Genomic DNA, 16276 nt, shown 5'->3' with positions numbered 1-16276 from the left:
AGTCACCCCTTACCCCCTACCCTGTTAGGGGGTTGAACAATATTTTTGATGTAAAAATTGCGGAACCTTTGTTAACAATTATTGCCACAAACAGAATATTTCTATCTATTTTGGTTTTTAAAATACAGATTTCTTTCCATTATTTGTGAAATTGGTGGTTTATCACATACAGTAAATAACATTTTGGAATACCTGCCATTTTGGCTAGGGGTGAGATATTCACCTCGGATTTGCGTCATTGTGTTTGTTTTGACAAACTCTTTAAAATGAGGGGTCACTCAATAGGGGTTGCTATTTGAAAAAAATTATTCACCCCCTACCCCCTACCATGTTAGGGGGGTAAACAAATATTTTTGATGTAAAAAAATGCGGAACCTTTGTTAACAATTATTGCCACAAACGGAATATTTCTATCTATTTCGGTTTTAATAATACAGATTTGTTTCAATACTTAATTTACACACTGTATAATTCTACAATAGAATTTCAATATTAATTTCAGTTACAAACCGACCTGAAGATGATCTTTTCGTTCGTATTTTCCTGACTATGACAGGACTAAGAAAATTTATACTTTATGGCCTCTTATTACATAATTATAAATCATACTTATTGTAGCCACGCAGGACTATATTATATTAATCTCTGCGTATATGAACTGGAATATGAAAAAAAAACTACCAATATACATGATGGGGTAAATAAAGCACCCACGTTTTCATTCGCTGTCTCATAATAATTAATGCAACAATGAAAGAACAGCTGTGCTTATTACATTAAACAATGCCATTGTAGTTGATATTATGCTATGAGGTTATTAATTATATGATTTCGCTGTGGAATCCTATTGCAAATTAGGGAATCTTGTGCAAACACTCAGATATTGTTAGGGTAACATTCCATACTAGATCATCATGGTGCTCTTCCAGATTGGAAAACGATAGGGAACTGGATAGATGTATTTATTATAACAGCTTAAACCCTAAAAATAACCAGTGGGAGCCTCGAAACGTTTCGTACGCCAGCAGTTGCCAAAGTAGAGTGAGTCTCAGTAACTCAAAGTCCATTAATAATTAATAAGGTTTGCTATAAATTAATTTATAAAATAATGAATCTAAGACCAATAATCTAGGTAACAGATGGAATAAAGATAATTAAACACGATTATACCGTTAAATTTCTTACAAGTATTGTTGATGCTAAACCTATCATAGGTAAAATATAAATGAAAAAAAAAAAAAAAACAACTCTACAAATATATTCTCTCTTATTTTGTAGAGATTTTATGATTTGTCTGTTAAATTTAGTTTTTTTCTTAAATGTCTAAGCAAGTAATCATTCTAAGTATGTAATGGTTTTAGTGATATCACAGATCTATAAGTAGGCAATTCTTTATTCAAAGGTAATATATGCCTGGCAGGATAAAAATGGCTAGCTATACGATGTTTAAGAGTATTTTTTTTTTTCAAATATTAGACTAGTTTTAAAACCATTCGTATAGTCTTGTGAAAAACTTTCTTTTTGAAAGCATTTATAAGAGTTTCTTGGTCCTTTGGTTTTATTAAACAGCTTCTAAGGTCAAGAAATGTCCTGATTAAATTACTATCTAAGAGTTTTTAAAGTTAAATAGATACATGGCATATTTCTTAGCATTTAGAGTTTAAATTAACTTTTTGAAGAACAATAATACACAAATTGCGTATCAATCGATGTATATTTTATCCTAATCAATTCAGTAATACGAGTAAAAAAATCACGTATCAACATTAAAACCAAGAATCGTAAAATAAATAAATATTTTAGTCAACATGTAGAAGTAGTTTGTTGGTTTGAAATAGAATATTATCTTTTACAATACTTAAGTTATGAAGGGTGAAGAGGTACAGTCTGGCATGCGAATCTCTGGAATATATCGGAAATTAAAACATTTACTAGAAACATAACGATTAAAAGCACCGTTACGTACGTTGCTCATTAGGTTGAGTGTTGATAAAAAATTGCAATTAAAATAATTGCCGCTGGGCCTACAGACGACCAGTAAATGTAGCAGGAACTTTTTATGCCTTTTTGAACTTATATAAAATGGATACGAAAATAGAGATTTGTAATTGAGTGCTGTTTTGCTATTTAATTATGTTTCGTCAATAAATAGAATAAAACATAAAATTTAAAATAAACCGTACAAAATTATTCTTTTTATTTCAAAATGTATTTTATTGAAACTATTACAAAAAGTATTTGTAATTTAATAAAAAACTGTATACAGTTAAAGGTGCCAATAAGGAGTTGTAAGGAGGATGTCTTACAATACTATCCGTACTCCTAGCAATGCAGCAATAAATTATAAGCTGTTTTAATGTTTTTCTTGATTTCTTTTGTTGTTTCAATTTTGAAAAAATAATTTAGTTTTGTGTATGTAAAATGTGTTTACAAAATTACTCAGATACCCTGCATACACCATTTTGTAGACCTACAACGAATATGCATTGTGTAGACAATATAGCTTCGGTTGTTTTACAGGCTTAAGTAAAGTGAACATAGTTCAAAGTAACATTACTTTATGAAATAATCCTAATAATTAACTATTTTTCATCCTATAACTATTTGATCTCATAGACAGGTAAATGTTAACGTAAATGCTACGGGAAATTAAAATAAATATTCAAGTACAACTCCATCTTGCGGTTGGCTAAAGAATGTGTGAAGTGTTCAGAATCTGTGTAGCTATGTTTGGCATGAAATTCAGACATAACGGTGACAAGCCTGAACTGAAATGCTTTGGAGGATTGGACAAAGGAAATGCACTGAGGTGAACTGCTTGTACTTTCCTCTATGTGTAATGGGCCATAAATATAATTAGATTTATTAGAACATTTATTTATATAATTAGAACCTTTATTTTACATAATGTATTGTAATACAATTTGCATTAAAAACTGTTGATATAACCAAAAACTAAATTTTATTGAAGGAGATATACATCAACCATCGAATAATCTTTATCTTAAAACCATAGATATATATCAATATACAAAATAATAAAACAATATTTTTAAGTAGTGACCCGTCTACTAATTAACCGAACATTAAATTTTACAACAAATATATCTGATATATTGGTACTGGTGTATGGAAACTGTATTTTAAATTTTTTTTTCTTCGTGGTTAATAGAGCGATGAGTTACAAGTTTATATAAATTGTGTTTTGTTTCGTTTATGCTAATATACCGTATATTTAAACAAAATAAAACAACAAATGTAAAATAATGAAGCTAGAAAATTTAATGTGGCTGTCTATTAACATGTAACAAATTAATTTTCAAAATAACAATAACATTGACCACACTATTTTTTTATTTTATAGAGGTGAATTTGTTTACACATTAACTACTTGTTGAACAAGGTATCGTTTAATTTACATCAGTGAATTGTATATACAAATTTAAGCTCGTAATAGATTACCAAAAAATATTAAGATATGATTGTTTAAATGTTTTGTAATATGGTGGCATAATTTCACTGTTTCGCTATGCATACTAATATCAACTCTATAAACCTTGTTTGAGACAGACGGAGTTAAACATGCGATAGGAATCGTGCCAACAAGAGAATGTAAAGATAATGTTTACATTACGTGTTTTGAATCTTGCGTTATAATATTGCAGATTTAACCACGCAGCTTTTATATTATGACGTTCCCACACAATATGTTCGGGTAAGTAATTGGTTAATACTCTGAATGAAGTTTTCAAAATATAATAATCTTTTCATGATTACATGTTTATTCATTCAAGCAATAACTTTTTGAATGTTGATTATTTATATTACTTACCGATAAGGCTTTCTTTGCTTAATTAATAATTTTAATAGCATAGTACTACCATAGGTTTTAAATTAATTAATGCGGGATTCATTATTGATTAGTTATATAATAAAGAATGATAATTGACTCTGTGGTTAAACAGAGTTAAACATTGAACTCTACAAATCCAAGATAGCATTTTAATATATTTTTGTAATACATTTTTTAATATTTAGTTATTATTTTGAAGTATAGTTATGATTGAATGTTTAAGGTAGAATTATTTATTTTTCATTAAGTTATAAATAATAACAAAATAATTATTATAGTTTTTTCGGTAATACTCGTACATACAAAACTTTCAGCTGACTACAAGTTTATATGTTTATCACTGTAAATATTAGCATTGATTATGGCACTTTTCCCCCAAAGTTTCATTAGAACTTTTACTAATTTAAAGTAAAAGTTCTATTATAAGGTGGATTTTTATCATATTTTCAAAGCAATTGTATAAGTCAAAACCTTTAGTCGTAACGACGTATTCAAATAGGTTTTCTTGGTACGCTTTCTGTATTTTCAAATAATCTTTTATCACATTTTTTTGGACAAAGTGATTTAAATTAATGTTTGAAAAAAAAAACACTTGGAGTATCAGCTTAGCCATGGAGGGTGGTAGATGCGCACTATTTTATAAGTCAAAAGTATTTATTCGTGAACCAGGAGATGCAGTGAACCCAAACATCAAACAGTGACTGTCACCATCCCCTGACTCATGTAATGAATATTTCCTGCAATCAAAGCTGTCTACACTAACGTATCTCTTAAGACTCTCCCTAGAGCGAATGTGAGCTGTCATTCCTGTCAAAATCTTGCTTTATGTTTTCAAGTTATTATATGCCACCAGCTTTGAGGACTTCAAAGCTTAGCTATAACTGAATTTGACTTTATTTTAGTTGCATAGTGTCTTACTGCTATTTAGATAATAATAAATACATGGAAAAGTTGTCAAAATTAAATTGTTTTTACATTTATTTCTAACAATTTATCTAAACAGTTTTGAATTAAGACTCAACAAGAATATTGAAGCACAGGCTGATTGCCAAATTGATAATAAAATGCTATTTTAGCTAGATAATCATATTATCTTACCCAACTGTTGTTTCTGTGTTGCTACTGATAAAATAAGGAACTTTCTTTACTCTTATTTGTTTTCGTGTATTTTAAGAAAGATTTCTCTTTGGTGTTTGTAGAAAAGATATAGCCCTTGACCAAGCAAATATATAAATTCTCTTTAAGATCGAAAGTGTTTCTTATTTGGATCAAGGCACAATTACTACTTTGATTAGTATTGACAAAATTTTTCGCAATTCATAAAAATACTAAATTTTTTTGCCATTCACGAGGTAAGCAGTTAAACTATATTTTACCCTTTAAAAGTGTTACAAGCATGATTTTTGTAAAATAAAAAATAAAATTATTAATCCATATTTAATTTGAATTTATATATAACATATTTTTTGTGTAAAAGATAGAAATACTCAAACCATTTAAAGAACCATTCAATAAATAACTCGATATGAAACATACAATATAACATCACACTATTTAGTAGGAAAACATGATATACAATGGCACAATGACTTTGATTACTTAGGTTGAAGTTTCTTCTAGGGTAGAAAGTTTGAAAATCTAAACTATGCACAGCTAAGACAATATATCCAAGGCACGGACAGCGAGGGACAGTCACCGTAAGTTTGTTTACTTAACGAGTATCTGCTTAGAATACAAATATCCTTCCTGTTAAACTGAGAGAAAAAGTAAAACAGACAAAGGAACATATTTTATGACAACATAGTTGGTTAAATTGAGTTTTTATTATTTAGATCTTTGGGAAAGTGTGAAAAATGCTGCTAAGCTCAATACGAAACAAAATGTATAATGTGTGTTATTTTAAAAGTCTCATTGCGTTTGATTCTATGTATCAACTTCTTGTCAATAGTCAGTTTGTTACCATTGACTTTGGTTAATCGTGTAAAAATACTAAGTCATGTAAATACTTACAATAAAAATATCTTGTACACATTACAAATGTTAAGAACAGTATTAGGCTAATATCTGTGCAACTAGTCATATTACTTTGGATTTGTAACTCTACTGTACACAGTTACACTGAAATTAAACTGTACTCTGCTTCAAACACTACTTTTGAATGTAAATGCTATCATAAAAAGTTATTTTGTCAGAATATACATAATATCAAGTTTTGAAACCTTTGTTTACGCGTAGTAAATTATCCATGTAGCATTACTAAATAAATCTTGTTCCGAAGGTAAATATAAAAGTTTCAGAGTTTCCTTTTCGTAGCGTGACTCACAGCAAGAAAGGAAAGTTTGTACAAACTTACTGAAGTTTCTTTTGTTAATAATAATAGGGAGAGACTGTCAGTTTAAATATTATAACACAAAGCCATGTACAGACAATTCATCAAGTAGCACCGCACCGGGTGCGTTAGTGAGCAGGTCGTTAACTTGTATGGTTGCGTACTTTTATTTATAGAAAAGGTTACTCTATGCAAAACTAAGGGTCAGCAGTTAAGCAATACTTAATCTCATGAGTATTGAACATTATTTACATATTATTTAATTTGACAAAAATATTGTTAAATCTTGTTTAAATTTCAATTAAACTAATTGCAAATATAAGATATTTTATGAGTAAGACTAAGTTCAAGGTTTTCATGATGTAAAAGGCTAAATTATAAAGGCACACTGAATGTTGGACCCATTTTATCACAAGATGGTTGGTATTTCAATAAAGAAAGCCTTACTGTAAACTTGTTTAAAACAACATTTTCTAATCAGTATAGTATATTAATTACGTTGAAGAATACTATGATCTTGTAGGTTTTGGAATATTAATTTGAAGTCTTGAAATGTAAAAAAATTAAATAAGTGCCAAAAGCAGGTAAGGTAATTGTCTTTTAAAATGGTTAAACATAAAAAATTTATTTAACATCTTCGTTAAAAAAAATTAAAAATCTTTAACATTTAATAGACTATTCTAAAAAAAAAGGTGTTCTTACAAATATTTTAAGTTTCAATCTTTACAATTAACAAGCTTCTGCACTGTTCAGTTAATTAAAACTTTAATTTCTTAAAAAAACTTAAGTTTTTAAACTTAAGTTTAACTTAATCTTAAACTTATTCTTCTGAAGAAATACTAATAACTTCAATATGGAACTCGTTTAACATAACTGAGAAAAAATGGTGATTAGGCTTTTTCTGACCAAGGTAAGCTTGTGATTGGCTGAAAACCATGTGCTTCAAAAACAATGACTGAGTTACCCTGGCCAATCAAAATGTCGTGTTCTTTCCTTACAGGATCTTGCAAACTATTTGAGTTTCTGGTTTAACTGACAAAATTGAAATTGTAATGCTTAAAACATATCATGAGTGAGCAGATCGAAAAATCATTATTTACAAAATATAAAATATTACTATGTAATGTATAAACACAGGATAATATTTCGTATTGTTCTCTATACTTCGTGTTGTGAAATTTAGATTATCTGTTTTTATGTATTTCTGGATGAATAAATTATTCAAATTCTCAATTTTACTAACTAAATATGCTAAAATATAAAATATAAAACATTTCTCGTGCATTTAGGTTTATTTACAAAGCTATAATATAAATTATGGAAGGTGAGAGGGAGAAGAATTGTGTGAAGTAACAGCAGTTGTGGTTTGCTTGTTTATGTTGATCTAATTTGGCAAACTTATTTATTTCATCCTACGCCGATAACATTTGGAAAAAAACACTTTTTACTTTCCCCATAACAGCAAATCATTGTACTCGTTAAATATAATGTTATTTAAATGGGGAATAAATATGTCTTGTCTAAAGATATATTTTTGTACATATCCGATCAGACAAACTGAAACTCGCTTAGTCTGCAGGTTTTCTGAGTTTCCGGGTATTTTTCTTATTTTTCAACCTTCTTAAATCTGAGATATTATGTCGTATTCTATGTACGCTTATTAACGGTATACAATATAATAGTATTTGTGTAACTAGCGTGTAAAATGGCACTTTGCTGCACATTATTTGAATCAACTTACGTAGGTGTTTAGAAAAAAGAAAATTACATTAAAGAAAACTATAAAACCTAGCAATCAGGTGGAAATAAATCAAAAGTTACCTGAAAACCTGACCTACATACGGTGAAATATTGCTGTCTATCGTTAGAAACGAGGTAAAACGTTATCCAGGGGGCCTTCTTAAATTAAAGGTAATACAAATGCGAGCAAAACATACAAACAGGTATTGTTTATAAAGTAAATGGTTGAAGCCCACAACATAAATGGGACTTTTGACTATTGATTTGAACTATTGATACCAATATGCAAAATTCAAAAGTCAACGATAAAACCTACTACCGCACATAGTGACCATATTCCACATACTGTACTATGACAGCATATCTTGTGACATTGGTTAAATTACTGACCTTGTTAGGGTCTATTATATTTCGTACGTACAATCAGCTAATAGTAAATAAATATTTTATACTACTTATATATTGAATCAAATACTGTTATGGGTATACAAAAATTAACCATTATTTACATTTAGTTTTTTTTTGGTGTCGGTGTTTAATTACTTGATGACAGTTATTATAAAGTTGAATATCAACATTGGCAAAGACATTATGGCACCAGATATCGCAAAAGTTATTGAAAAAGAATACATTTAAAAATTTTAAAGAATATTAAATTTATTTTAAATGTCTAAGTCGTAGACATTACCGTAATATACATAGTGTAATATCTAATTTACATTTACATGATAAGTTATAACGCACCTTTGAAATCCGATAATCGGATTGGGCGAGAACGAATAATTACAGCTACTGTTATTGCTGGAAGGCATTCTCTTAATTAATTAGATTCATTCTTAGTCAATTAAATTACATAATATAAATTCTATGAGTAAACCATTATTATCTTTTTGTTTTGTGATAATATTTTACTTAATATACTCCAGAGGTTGATATTTTTTGTAGAATATTTTCTGTAGACTTTAAGCTGATTGTTCAATATTATAGAGATAAAAATGACAAACCTTAAACTCAATCATGAAAATACTAACCCACATTCTTAGAATGAATTGGTTAGGTATATTGTGCTTAGGTGGTACAGGAAACCCCATATACTTGCTAACGGAAATGCATATAAAACCATATAAATGCCAACCAGACTTCTTTTTAATCTTCAAAACTTCTTTTTATCATGATCATTCAACAGAATTGATCAATTTCCCTTATCCTCTAATTTCGTTGTTTTATTTTCAGAAAAATAAACTTGCAGAAAGCGGCTTAGGGTTAGCAAAATTGTCGTCGTCACTGTACGTGATTCACAATTAATAGTGATATCACGGACGATATTAAATTAAGAAAAACTAAACGCTAGATTAAATTTAGCAGAATAAAACTGAGCATGTGTCCTTTACTGAACGAAACAACAAACTAAACTTTTTACATTTTGAAAAAAAAAATAACACATGACTATAAATTTTAATTGACAAACAGTCTTTCAGAAATAATTCAAAACCAGACTTTTAGCAAAGGTTATTTTAAATAGATATTGAGGTTTTAAAACCAGTTAGGCATAATACGATAATTTATACTATTAAATTTACATTTAAACTTATTCTAGGAAAGTTTAGGAACTGAAAAATTGCATTGGATGTGAAATTTACCGATATTTAAAAACATTTCAGAATTACCTGTTGTATAAAAATATTGATACCGGTAAATAGGAATGTTTTTTTTGTCAGTTATCTTAACAACGTTGCCAACAGAGTTATATGCAACAATCAATAAGCGTCTTGCAGTTGAATTCAAGAACCAAAGCAACATTAGTTTTCGATCATCAACTTTTTGGACGTGCATAGACTAAAATGACTTATCATGTTCCTTCTATTGCTTAGGTCAATGGCTGTTTGACACTATTTCGATTTCAAGGTATTCAGTTCAATACTACAAACTATTAGCAATGCTATTAGTTACTATATCAATGCAGAACAATACAATTACTTATTCATCAAAACAACATATTTCTTACAATTTCAGATAACCAAGTAAGCGTATTGTATTGCGCTATGTTTATTTCATGTTCGTTTATTTTTATGTAAGCAGTTTAGCTTTCTGTTTGCTGAAATAAATTATTAACCATCGCTAAAAAGTTAAATTTACCTTGACTTTAATCAGCTAGTAATTTTCTACATTCACTTTGAAAATATCAATTGTTATTCATTACACGTTTTTTGTAACGAATACTTATGCATAAACTTACTCATATGATTTCCCATCATAATAAAGATTTAAAAAAATATCGAATGTTTAACCGATGAATAATAATGCTATTGTAACAGCTTAAGTGTCTGAATTCATACAAAAATTAAACTTTCGTAAATACTTTATGGATTTTTGAGAGCAATACCACAAAACCATGTTAATTATCCAATAATTACAACTTCCAATTCTTTTATTTTGCATGTCTCGGCAAATATGGAGTTTTCACGCTGTAAAATAATAAACAAGAATATTGTAAAATAGCTTCCTGAGGGAAATCTTTCGGACAGGTGCAGAAGTAAACATTGTGATTTATACACTCTTTGTATCTCCGGATTACCTTTGAATGCAACGTGTTATAACTATGTTACAACGTTACGTAATAGATGCAAGCGATACAAAACTACAGTTTATTTTCAGTTAGTTAAGCTGGTAAGTTTTATCATTCATACTTTTTCCAATGGTAAAACATTTTTTGTATTAGTGGCTAAACTAGGCATCCCCTATTCCTAAGTGGCTTGATTTAGGTTGAAATATTAGCTTTGGATAATTGATTTTTTGAGAAAGTTGCCAACTTAAGTAGAGAGAAAATACAATTTACTAAGACTGTAGCAACCTCTAAATCACATTTATCATATTAGTACCAATGTAATTATGTGTAAAGAATAAATAACCTACTTAGAACAATAAAACAATCAGTTTGCGAGTTTGTTCGATGAGTCAGTGTTTTTTAGCTTCATTCTTTCTTTGTTATACTATTTGCTAGAAACTATTGCTTGATCTAGATTCCAATACAATTTTACGGACACTAATGGATTTATAAGACAAAATAAAACAATAATTTCGTCCATGGCTTATTGACTTATCATGTTCTCGTTTGGTGATTTTACATCTTTTTGTACTTTCTTAGTTAATTTCGTGACTTAAATTAATTGTTTGTCGTTCTCCGAGGGGATTAGTTCAGTGAGTTAGTTAAGCTTAAAACCACTTTTATCTGATCGTACAACATTAGATCTAGAGTCCAAGAGACCCCAAAGCGCAAAAAGCAGCCAATATCTGCTGATCTGGTTTAGATAACTCTGAGACTCGATTAATTAAAGTAGTTATTGTAAATGGGAACTGGCTTTGCATTTGCATTTGAGCTTTTAAGTATAAGCATTGAAGTAATAGTATTATCCATGTAAATGTTAATTCAAAACAGTGGAATTGATTTTTAATAGACTTATGTTTTGTTAAGAATGTGAGTAGGCCTAGATGGAATTTTATACTTTGTATTTCCTCTTCAAACTTACCTGTTTATGAGTTACAGGAAGCAGAATGCACACAGAAAACTGTGTTTTCTTAGGTTTAACGCTGTAACTTCGAAACGAGGGACCCTGGGAGAAAATATTTCAATAATAAAACTTCAAAACAATCATAAAATATAGGGTGTTCCATAAATACTTTTGAAATTACTCTCCATATTAGAAAATGGTGCCCATTGTCGAAAAAGTAATATTTATATCTAATATAATAATAAATATATTAATATAATAATATAGTAATAGTTTAAGTTCTCTGTTAAAGGTTTTTTCTAGGATACCAATGGTGGCAGAGTTAAATAGTTCACAATATATAAATTAATTAAAAAATAATTCAGCTTTTGTCATTTGGCAACATCAAAAAGAAAATCAGTCCCAGGTTTAGATCTTGTCAGAAACCTACGGCAATAAATTATACCCTGTGTGAAAAATTCGCTAAAACAGAGTGCACTTATTTAGGATGAGATCCAATTTCAGAACCCGATACGTCATAAAAACAGGGTTATTTACTAATATTTATGGAAAATGTCTGAAACAATCTAGTAACAAGTTAAGGACTTGAAGAATGTTTAAATAGCTTTTGACGAAGTAAGCAGAACTTTAATTTCCTGAAGAGTAGGGACGTTAATATTACAACGTTGGCTGTAGCTCCGCTAGACCGGGCATCGTGTATACAGCGGAATAATAACGATACGAAAATAACAGTAAATAATAATCGTAACTAGGCATTTAAGTACTTATATTTTTGCAGAACCAATTTAGTGATCCACGAAATTATTACAATTGAAACGAAGTTGATTTTCGATTTATGTTAAAGTGAAATATGATTAAGTTTTACTCATATTCCTGAATTTTCCTAGAACAATATTATTTGTAGATGGAGTAATAATTAAGTTAACTCGAGCAGTAGTGAGAACAAAGTTAAAGACGCTTCAGCCTTGGGCTTGTTTTATTTAAACCCCAAGAGATTGTTGTAACTCTAATTGGCTTCAGTATAATGTTGTACAATAAATTTTTAAATTTAAAAATCTTTTAATAAGTTGTCTATTAAAATAGTTTGGTGTGGATATTGCATTGTTGAACTTCGTTATTTCAATGAAAAGTAGTAAAGTATGAAGCTGAGTACTTAACAATATAATTTTAAGATAGTCATCATTAAATGGAAGAAATTAAATGGTTGATTTATTATATGAATATGTTTTACCACAATAATGGATGAAGTAATGAATTTACCATATGCTATATAGCCTATACATTATTTTTTAAGACACTGCATAACACATCTTTCTGCAGTTATAAATGTAATGAAATGTAATACATCAAATAGCAATAAAAGTCAGTTGTTGAACCTAAAGAAAGGTCTAGAAAGTCGCTAAACATCCTATACTTAACTACTATACTTAACTAGAAATTTGTTTATTATGGTAAGCCAATGAGACGATTGACAATTTGTGTTGCAAATGTAACAACAAATACATCGATAGATCTTAGCATAGTTTGTGCTTGCCTTAACCAATCTGAAGTAATTACACTGTTACCAACCTACGATAGTGGCTAACATAAAAATCCGTTTATTTTGTATTTACACAATAATTTATTTAAGTTTCAATCAAAGATTACGTGGTTTACATTTTATTTAATTATTATTTCTCCAACTTTTTCACACTAGTTTAATTTTATAATTATTTAGGGTTTTATGGGATTAATTAATGTTTAAATCTTTGGTTGGTATTACCTTTGGCTGCCACAAGGTCAAGGATCCATGAATATAATGTGGAAATGGTTTGTTTTAGTGCTTGTATTTAGCAGGTAGATAGAGTGGCATACAGCGAAACAAGATGTCAGACGATGAGATTAACACTTGAGATAATGTTATATACTCAGAAGTACTTTGGGTTGCTTACAAATATTGGTTATGCACATACAACAGTTGCAGATTAATTACTTGTTTATGTTGATTAATTATTTTAGTGAAATAACAAGTCCAGTTCTCTCTTCTGGTGGACAACATTAAACAATGTTGAAACAGCATTTTACACCATGTTAATTTGAAAGCAGATCATTTCATTTACTTTTTTGTTTTTGGAAAATCTTTGTCATTGGCACAATGTTATCAAACAATATGACGGTAACTTTTCTGCTGTACCATATGCACCATATGCGATACTTATGGTAAATGTTGAACTAAAATAAATCGATTACGTAAGAAAATACAATATCCAAAGGTTTATAATATTCAATATCGAAATTGGATTGAAGACAAAAAACCATTTATTTTCAAGACATTCAAGGCTTGGTCAGTAGTAATATTTCAGTAATATTTCAATCATGTTTTAACGAGTTCTCTTTTTAGCTTACTGAGGTAAACAGATATTTCCTGATTGCACGTTGTATATTTTTTATAAGCCTTATAACTCTACCGATAGTGTTTATTTTACATCAGAGTATTAACTAATCAGACATGAGCAGCCTGCAACTGGTTTTGACGCTGATGAGATGAAACAAACTTCTGGTTGATAATCAAAACAAACTTTATGTTGGATAAGATCTCAGATATATTTTTAAGATATCAATATCAATTTCTTTGATGAACCATTTAGTTGGACTGTTTTGCTGACGATGGATACTTATAATATGGGAATTTTGTTTTTATTAAATTTTATTTCAATAGTATTAATTAAAATAAAATAATAATAAATTCATATGAAAAAGAATATAGGCGAGTAAATTAAAGGTTAAAAAGATACCACTAACGTTATCTAAACAAAATCCATAATGTATTTCAATAATGTTTGTTAACGTTAAAGGATTGTGATGTTATGAAACTATACTGTATAGTAATATTGAATAATGCATCCAGTGATAGTAATAATAAAATAGTTTTTCATGCAGGTCCTATTCACCTAAAGCACGTCTATTTTGCAAAAAAATGCGCCCAATAGCTGCATATTCAAGGCTCATAGATAACTTGGGGCTTCATAATAACGATACAAGTTTCGCTTTACTTACCAACTATGTACTGAGTATGAGGAGTATTTAACATACTATCCTTGTTTGGAGCCAACTACGACAAATTTCAATTATGTATGTTGAATAATGTTACAAATCTATAAATATATACCAAGCATATCATAAAACTTACCAACCCACACAATAAAGACAAATCATAAATAATCCCTTCAAAGTTACTAGATTAATAGTCTAAAAATACCCCAAAGACTCGTTTTAGGATAACATTAAATCCATCGTTTCCACACGGATTCGTTTATAATAGAACTTAACCTCATCTTCCACAAAACACCTACACACACCAGTATGTGTTAAGTTCAATCCCACTCCATTCTCAAGAGCTGCATGACACCCACTGTTGAAACTTTATCAGAAACCAAGAGCTTTTCTAAAACTGACACTCGTTTCCCTAGAATTGTTATCTATGTATTAATAGGCAAGCATGTTTGAACACTTTTTTCTCAGCTCGTGTACATAGCAGGGAACATCTACGCTTATTTTTAGAAATATATTTTTTGTAGATGTGCAGAATCCCTTTATACAATAAAATAGACTTGAAATAAGCACCAAAAATGAATTTAAAATTACAAAAGATTAACATGGGCCTTATGGGTTTTCATGCTTGACAAAATAAAAAAATTGCTGAAATTCCAATTACATCATTTGCATTATGTGATTGGAATTAAATTAAATAATGCATTTACATTATTTACATTACTATCACATTAGGAACATGCGGTGAAAATATAGGAAGTCAGTACATCAAATATTTTTGGTCAAATTGTTGACCACTAGAGGACCTCTGTTATGTATTAAATGAGAACCATTTCTTCACCGATTCAATTGATTTATAGAGAAGTAATCTGAAATAATGTGGAACGACCGTTTTTTTTACTGTCTGATTCAAATTTAAATTGTATTTTTTTCATAACAGACACAAAAATGTAGTATTTAGATGTATTTCTTTCATATTTGTCATACAAAATAAAATTAAAACTTAATTCAAATTTACTAAATGTTTTGTTTGAAAAGATGTGTGCAGTAATATTACAATATTTATATACCTTTCTATGGAGATTTGTTCTTACAATCATACCCAGCTCATGTAAATGTAATTGAGAGAGTTTCGTATTTGTATGAGATACATGACAAATGGCACTCTATGATGCCGAACGTCTTTACATAGACTTTGATATCAAAGGGCATACTCAATGTAAGCTGCAAGATATGCCATCTTGAATCCTCCCAATCGTTAAAAAAACACAATGCTTACTTCTAAAAGAACATACATTAGAAAATACCGGTAGAACAAAATGTGGGCAGTAATATGCACGTATTTCATATTTTAGTATTTAAAACTTTTGAAAGCTATGGGCTACCTACTATTACTTATTAGGAAGCGAGCTGGTCTAGTGGTTAGAGCACGGGACGTATGGCGGGTTCAAATCCCGCAGAATCACCAATAGTCCAGGACCTGACTAGGGTTCTGTGTGCATGTCGTGTATAGAGATTTTTGCTTTTGCATTTCAATATAGGTGTCTTAGGAAGTGTTTTCCACTCGGGTGTCAAGTTTGTACCTGGTACGTTTTCGAGCTATGACGTCATCAAGATGGCGGCTCGGCAATTTTTAAATTCGTATATTTCGCAAACCGTTTAACGGATCGGGATGTTTCTTTTTTTGTTTGAAAGATATTTTTACAAACTATCTTTTTTGTATTTACACATTTGTTGTAAACTTAAATATTCACCGCACAATATTGAAAAACGTCGTTTTTATTGTTATTATATTTATTGTTTTGCTTATAACTT

This window comes from Macrosteles quadrilineatus, unplaced genomic scaffold, assembly GCF_028750875.1.
Source record: "Macrosteles quadrilineatus isolate MER2022 unplaced genomic scaffold, UCM_ALF_1.0 Scaffold_8__2_contigs__length_117827958, whole genome shotgun sequence".
Classification (NCBI taxonomy): Eukaryota; Metazoa; Arthropoda; class Insecta; order Hemiptera; family Cicadellidae; genus Macrosteles; species Macrosteles quadrilineatus.
Note: the sequence above shows the minus strand (reverse complement) of the source record.